The sequence below is a fragment of the Myotis brandtii genome, unplaced genomic scaffold (genome assembly GCF_000412655.1).
Source record: "Myotis brandtii unplaced genomic scaffold, ASM41265v1 scaffold305, whole genome shotgun sequence".
Classification (NCBI taxonomy): Eukaryota; Metazoa; Chordata; class Mammalia; order Chiroptera; family Vespertilionidae; genus Myotis; species Myotis brandtii.
In genome coordinates this window covers 2,959,675-2,967,862 of record NW_005361652.1, presented here as the reverse complement: position 1 = coordinate 2,967,862, position 8,188 = coordinate 2,959,675, and positions in this window count along the sequence as shown.

The following is an 8,188-nucleotide window of genomic DNA, read 5'->3' as shown; positions in this document are numbered from 1 at the left end:
CCAATCAGCCTGCCCCACCACAATAGGCCTGGAGGCACTCCCCCCTGCTGGCCTGCCCCTGATTGCACCCCCCTACCCCAATAGGGGGCGGGGCCAGCAAGCCAACCTCCTGCAGCCCTTCCACCCACCAGGCCCACCTCCGATGGGCCCCCTCCACTCTGATCAGCCTGAGGCCCCTCCCCCCAGCCAGCTCCGCCCCCCTATCAGCCCCTTTGCTCTGATCAGAGGCAGGGCTGGCTGGCCAACCACCCATGGCCCCTCCCCCAGGCTGCTGGCCCCCAATTGGTCTCCCCACCCCATTTGGGGGTAGGGCCCACTGGCCAATTGCCCATGGCTCCTCCCCACAGCTGGCCTGGCCCTGATTGGGCCGATCGGGGTGGGCCGGCGACCAACCTCCCTCCGTCTCCTCCTCCTGACAGGCCCGGCCCCACCCATGCATGAATTCATGCAGTGGGCCTCTAGTAAGTATATAACTTCGGTGGTTTATCTTGTCTCTCCCCCCAATCACCACATTGAGGTATATCAGTCTGTTCTATGCCTCCATGCTTCTGGTCTTATTTTGTTGGTCAAATTATTTTGTTCATTAGATTGCACAAATAAATGAGATCATGTGATATTTATCTTTGTCAGATTGTCTTATTTCACTTAGCATAATAGTCTTCAGGTCCATCCATGCTGTCCCAAAGGGTAAGAGATCCCTCTATTATACAGCTGCATAGTATTCCATTGTGTAAATGTCCCACAGATTTTTTTATCCACTCATCTACTGATGGGCATTGGGGCTGTTTCCAAATCTTAGCTATTGTAAATAATGCTGCTATTTGAACATAAGGGTGCATATATTCTTTCTGATTGGTGTTTCATGTTTTTTAGGATAAATTCCTAGAAGTGGGATTGCTGGGTCAAACAGAAGTTCCATTTCTTATTTTTTGAGGACACTCCATACTGTTTTCCATACTGACTGCACCAATCTGCATTCCCACCACCAGTGAACTAGTGTTCCCTCTTCTCCCCACCCTCACTAGCACTTGTTTGATGATTTTTTGATGATAGCCATTCTGTGAGTTGTGAGTTGATATCTCAATGTGGTTTTATTTTGCATTTCTCTGATGATTAGTGACTTGGAGCATTTTTTCATATGTTTCTTGGCCATTTGTATGTTTTCTTTGCAGAAATGTCTATTCGGATCTTCTGTTCATTTTTAAAATATATTTTTATTGGTTTCAGAGAAGAAGGTAGAGAGAGAGAGATATTGAAACATCAATGATGGGAGAGAATCATTGATTGGCTGCACGCCCCCTGCTGGGGATAGAGCCCTCATCCTGGGCATGTGCCCGGACAGAGAATCAAACTGTGACCTCCTGTTTCATAGGTTGATGCTCAAACACTAATCACACCAGCCAGGCCTCTGCCCATTTTTTAATTGGATTGTTTGTATGAATACTTTGTATATTTTGAATAACCCCTTATTATCAGATGTATCATTGGCAAATATGTTCTCCCATACAGTGAGTTCCTTTTTCATTTTGATGGTGTTTTTTTTTTTTCTGTGCAGAAGTTTTTTATTTTGATGTAGTCCCATTTGTTTATTTTTTCCATTGTTTCTCTTGCCCTAGGAGATGTATAGGCAAAAATTCTGCTATGTAAGATGTCTGAGATTTTACTGCCTGTGTTTTCTTCTAAGATTTTTATGATATCATGCCTTATATTTTAGGTATTTTTTTCCATTTTGAGTTTATTATTGTGTATGATGTAAGTTGGTGGTCTAGTTTCATCTTTTTTGCATGAAACTAGACCATGAGTTTTCCCAGCATCATTTGTTGAAGAGACTGTATGTTCTGGCCTCCTGTGGCAAATATTGATTGACTGTAATGGTGTGGGTCAATTTCTGAGGTCTCTGTTTTGATCCATTGATCTATATGCCTGTTCTTGTGCCAGTACCAGGCTGTTTTAGTTATAATGGCTTTGTAGTATAGCTTGATATCTGGCATTGTGATCCCTCCAACTGTGTTCTTCTTTTTCAAGATTGCTGTGGCTATTTGGGGTCTTTTATGGTTCTATATAAATTTTTGGAGTATTTGTTAAATTGATTTTTTTGAAAGAGAGAGAGAAGATAGAGATAGAGATTTTTATATATAGAGAGAGAGAGAGAGAGAGAGAGGCATCAATGGGAGAGAGAAACATTGATTGGTTGCCTCCTATATGCATCCTGACTGGAGAGTGAACCCATAACCAGGTATGTGCCCTGACCTGGAATCTAACTTCTACCTTTTGATTTATAGAGGATGCTCTAACCAACTGAGCTGTACTGGCCATGGCCAGAGCTTCTGTTTTAATGGTTCTCTGGGGTGGGGGGGGTGGGGGGATAGGAAAGCAAGTAAGTTGGAAAAGCAGCTAAGTTGCCAAAATAGTTCCTTTGTTCCTTAATCCTTTGCATGACTTTTACCAATCACTTTGACATTGATCTTTGACTTCTTTTGGTATCCTGCCTACTGGTGTGCCTTTGCCCTGTCTGACAGGCCATGCCACACCTGCTTGGTTTGATCTACCTTGATTTTCAGGTTTCTGTCACCATGTCTGCCATTATGTCTTTGAGCCATGCTTCTTTCTTGACTCTAGGTTTTTAGCTATGATCTTCCCAGCTTCCAGATTTACCTTCACCTGGAATCTGGTTCCATTTTTAGGCTTCTGACCCTGCCATATCATAAGGATATACTCATATGACCTACGTTTTCTAAGAAGCTCAAATTTGGGACTTGACAACTCTATGATTTGGAATTACCTCAGCATCATGGGATGTTCTCTAGTTCCCTGTATCTCATGCTTTAAAACAAGTCTCCAATTTTTGGTACAAATATATAATCATATCAGCTCCACCAAAAGCTAGCTAGTGGAAGACAGATCTCAGGCTTTTGCTGCCTGATTTTCCCTTCTAGCACCTAGAATAGTGCTTGACACTTAGTAGTTTGTTACTCAGTAAGTGCACTGGGCTTAAATTATAGTTTTGTAAACTTATGAAGTTGGAGAAAGTTTGGGTTCCAGAGATGGTGAAAGTGCCTGACTTTCTGTCCCTCTATAAGGACATCTTCATTATCCTCACCTAATTCTAACCCATATTTAATTATCTGAGGACTGGTTACTGTTTGATTTAATATTTTCATGTCAAGTATTGATCATATTGTTCCACCAACATACAACTGTGCTGACATTAGAAAGGAGAGATGATTATTTTCAGGAAAGATAGAAAAGGCCCATGCTTTTTTACCTGGTAGCAAACTGTTGGAGACGGTGGCAAACTGATGATGGGAACCCTATCTTTCCATGCCATGCCAAAAGCACTCTGGCAAGGGTCTGACCTATTTGATGGCATCTCAAGGTAAGAAGCTAACTTTTACCTTTCATTTCCTGCCTCCAATAAGCTTACAGTTTTTTGGCTGATGACAGTGAAACATATTTTAAAGAAGCTTCTCAGAGGCAGAAAAACTGCTGGAAATTCTTTTAATAAAGCAAGCAACTAAGAATAATCTATTTTTTCCCTAGAAGGAGGAAGAGTGATCTTCCCAGTGCCCTCAGAAAATATTATGTTCACTGCAGCTCTGCAGGCCATCAAATAACAAACAATAAAACTGAAAATCTTAAACCAAAGACCATGAGGTAACCCTTAGGTCATGAACTAGCTTTTGTAAAGTAAGCCAAATATCTTAATTTTGCAATTAAACTGAGGCCAAGAGAAGGAAAGTGATTTGCCAATTATTACCCTGGGGAAGGTCTGGACTCTATGCATCACTATATTTGGCTGTTCTGATTCTCTACCACTATCTCTGCTAAAAGTTGGCATGAGGTCTTTAGTACCTTTTACAAGTAGAAGAGGTACAAGTTTTTTTTAATGTGGGAGATGTTCCTGTTGGAATCTAGAACATAGTATCACAAGAATGCATGATAATAACCAGGACAGAGTGGAGCAAGGAACTGAGGTGAATGGATTGTGTATAGTGCTGGATTAATGAAGTACCCACAAAAGTGGGAATGGAGTTGTGAGAGGCCAAAATTAAAAGGCATGGTTAGATAACCTGTTCAAAGTTTCCTAAGTATGTGTGGTTGGCTTTGGCTTAAGAAGGGAGTTTTTAGGAAGACTCCCTTTTGAATTTGGTCAGGGCATCATGGACAAAACTACATATGGGTGCCTAAAAGGCCCATTTCCCAATTATTGCATCTCAAGCTGGTCAAATTATCAGAATTTCTATTTGATGAATTTCTGAAGTTTTCTCATCATATTGTGTGTGCCAAGCAGACCAAGCCTTCTCATGCAATTTCAATTGCTAGCTGCAGTAGAGCAGCATCCAGTGTCTGTTTCCATCCCATAAAAATTAAATTTATTGAGGTGACATTGGTTAATAATATTATATAAATATCAGGTGTACAACATTATAATTCTATATCTGTATACTCTATTGAGTGCTCACTGGCCTGACTTCAGTTTCCATCACTTTTGAGGAGTAGGTTAGATTGGGATAACCCTACTCCCTTCTCTGTCCTTCTGGTTCAAGAAAAGTGTGGTAGAGGTGGGGAAACAGCACAAGGTCATTCTCAGATGTGATTTTTTTATTGAACAGTTTAATTTATAGTGATGGAAAAGACATTAGAAGACTTTTAAACCACTGGTGCTTACACTTGACAGGAAATATCTAAGGCATTTGATATAACACTGTCATTTTCCCTGCCTGTGCCACTCTTGCTCCTTGTTCTTCCCATAGCATCGGGACACAGATGAAAGACTGCAGACAATCTCTGAATGTCCAGCTCTCTGCGTTGAACACATAGGAGCACTTCTCTTTGACTCCCAAATCTGTACTTTGCTAGTTGATAGAGTGTGTTGGGGCATTGTACTCACTTAGTCCATTTCAAATCCGCTGTTTGGCCCTCAGTCTGAGCTTCAAATACCCTTCACTTACTAGAAGCATGGAGAGTAGTTCATTGGTTGCCAGGGAGAGGAAGAAGCAGGATAGCCCATCTCTGGCAATAACAATCATATTCATCCACACATTGTGCTACAATCTCTGGTATAGGAATCCTTCAGGAATGAACCAAAGATTTCCTGGACTACTTAAAGTAGCACATCACCTCTTGTAACTCAGCTGGTGAACATAGAGAAGTAAGGTTGGATGAAGAAAAGATGGGAACAATGTTGTAGCAAAATCTGTCTTGTAGAACAAGATTCTTATTTGCAGTATCACACTGGAAGTGGAGTGACATGACTGCTGCTACCAGGAAAGAGCAGATGGGGAAGTGACACAGCTCTCAGCAATCAGGACTAGATACAGAAATATATAGAAGAGGCTAGAAGTGGATTTTTGAGGTCAGCATGAAAGAGAATTTATTCAGAAGCACACTCAGACTTCCTGGGATTTTGGAACAGATGAAGCAGCAAAGGTGCTGAGTAGTTGCCCTAAATTGTCAATAACAGTTAGTCAAACGTTCATGAGTTTAAAATCAGAATAAAGCCTTTAGACTTTAGGCTGCGTCTGAACTAGGGCTAATATCCAGTTTAGAGAGTTGCCTGTTCTAGATTCTTCCTTAAGCAATCAAGTCCTGAAATTGGTTCTGTGTATCCATGGAAATAAGTACTTTGTTTAAAGTACATGTTTCATTCTTTTTTTTTTTTTAATTGTAAGAGGGTATACAAATTTGGAACTCAGTGGAGATGTCAGGTCTGGGGATATCATTTTGAGGTTTGTCATTGAAAGTCACAGATGTATAAGGTTAGCAAAGTTCAGAAAGTAAATATAGAGAAGGGGAGAGTCTACTGGGGCCTGGGCAATGCCTTCATTTAGAGGTTGAGCAAAGGGCAGTAACAAGAAAAGGAGACAGAGCAAGAGCAGTCACTTAGGTAGGAGGAAAACCAGGATAATCTCCTGGATACCAAGAGAAAACCATATTTCAAGAAGGAGATATTGTATTTTCCAAAGATGGCCATAATGATAACTTTCATACCACATGATTTTATTATGCTGTGACCTTGCCATTACTCCATTAAGAAGTGGATTCTGCCCTAGCTGGTTTGGCTCGGTGGATAGAGTGTTGGCCTGAGGCTGAAGGGTCCCAGGTTCTATTCCAGTCAAGGGTACATGCCCAGGTCATGGGCTCGATCCCCAGTGGGGGGCATGCAGGAGGCAGCCAGTCAATGATTCTCTCTCATCATTGATGTTTCTATCTCTCTCTCCCTCTTCTTTCCTCTCTGAAATCAATAAAAAATATATTTTAAAACTATTTTAAAAAAGAAGAGGATTCTATGTACCCTTGCTTTGAATCTGGATGGATATTTGTGATTTCCCTGACCAATAGAGTATGATAGAAGTGGCATTACGTGACTTCTGAGACTAGGTAATAAATGTAAGTCAGATTCTGTATGGTTCTCTATCTCTGATTCTCAAGACATAAGCCTTTGGAGCCCTGAGCCACCATGTCATAAGAAAATCGGTTAAAGAAACCATACAGATAAGGAGAGATGCCCAAGGAATGCCAGATGTTCCAGTCTTCAGCTGTTTGAGAACCTTAAGAGCAGGCACTAGACATGTAAATGAACAAGACTTCACATGATTCCAGCCCTAGCCATTATCTTATAGCAACTATGTATTGGTCATGAGAGTTACCCAACTGAGTTGTATTCAAATGCCTGCCCTCAGAAAGTGGGAGATATAATAAATGATTGTTGTGTTAAGCTACTATGTTTGGGGCAATTTTTAATGTAAAAATAGGGATGAGGAGAAAAATAATGTCTGTTGGATTTGGCAACATGGAGATCATTGATGACTTAAGCAAGAGCAGATTCAGTGAAGTATGGAGATGGAAGCCCAACTGGAGTGTATAGAAGATAGAGTGAGAGGATGTAGAAACAGTACCTATAAATGATTCTTTCAAGATTTCAGTTAAGAGGAGTGGAGACATGGCACAGTTGTTAGAGAGATCAAGGAAAGTTTTCTCTTTTTTAAAATGGCACATGCTTGGCATGTGTTATAGAGAAAACTCAGAAGAAAGAGAAATTTATACTAATAAAAGGATAATATGCTAATTAGACTGGGTCAACCGGCCATCTTCTGGATGTCTGACTTCCTTCCGGACAAAGCCATGGTGGTGGGGGCCGAGGCAGAGGCAGTTGGGGGAGAGATCAGGCTGGCAGGGGGTTAAGGGCAAGATCAGGCCGGCAGGGGAGGGCAGTTGGGGGGGACCAGGCTGGCAGAAAAGGGCTGTTGGGGGCATTAGGCAGGCAGGCAGGTGAGTGGTTAGGACCTGAGGGGTCCCAGATTGGATAGGGTGCAGGCCTGGCTGAGGGACACAAATTTCGTGCACTGGGCCTCTAGTTAATGATATAAGAGAGATGACTCAGCTCCTCATTACATCTTACTTGGAGTATTGCAATAGCTTCCTTAAGGGTCTGTCTCTAATTTATTCTCACCGTCATTTGTCTTATATATTACTGGTGCTTAATTTTCTAGGTTCAAGCATGCCTTTCAACATAACAAACAAACAAAACAAAAACAAAAACAAAAACAAAAAACAAAACAAAACAAAACAAAAAAACTGTCCATGGTCTCCTTGGCCTTTATATCAAGTCATAGAGTCCAACAGCTGGAAGAAAAAGATAAGCTAATATATACCCTTTTTAGTTACAGAATGGCTGGTTACTTGCCCAAAGTCAAACAGCTGCCTAGTGAAGTAAAGCTAGGGCCTTGATCCAGATCTCACGGGTCAAAATTTAGTATTTTGGGCCAGCCTTGTTCTCATTAATGGCAGTCAAAAGTGGTAGATCAGAGGGACTAGAATCTGGATGAGACTTTCCAATTCTTAAAAGTCTACTCTCACCCTTTCTTTATAGTCCCACAGCTATCACTTTACTTCATGCCTCCATTACATCTCATTTGTACTATCACAATAATTCCCTGAATATTTTAAAAAATTCTTCAGTGTTGAAAGTATTACATATGTCCCCTTTTCACCCATTGTCCTCTTCCAGCCTCCCCCAACCCCCAGGCCCAGCCTTCAACCCCCCGCCTCTTGCTGCATCCATTGGTTATGCATCTATACTAATAAAAGGGTAATATGCTAATTAGACCAGGAGACCTTCTGGGAGACCTTCTGGACGTCCTTCTGGACAAAGCCATGGTGGCGGGGCTGAGGCAGAGGCAGTAAG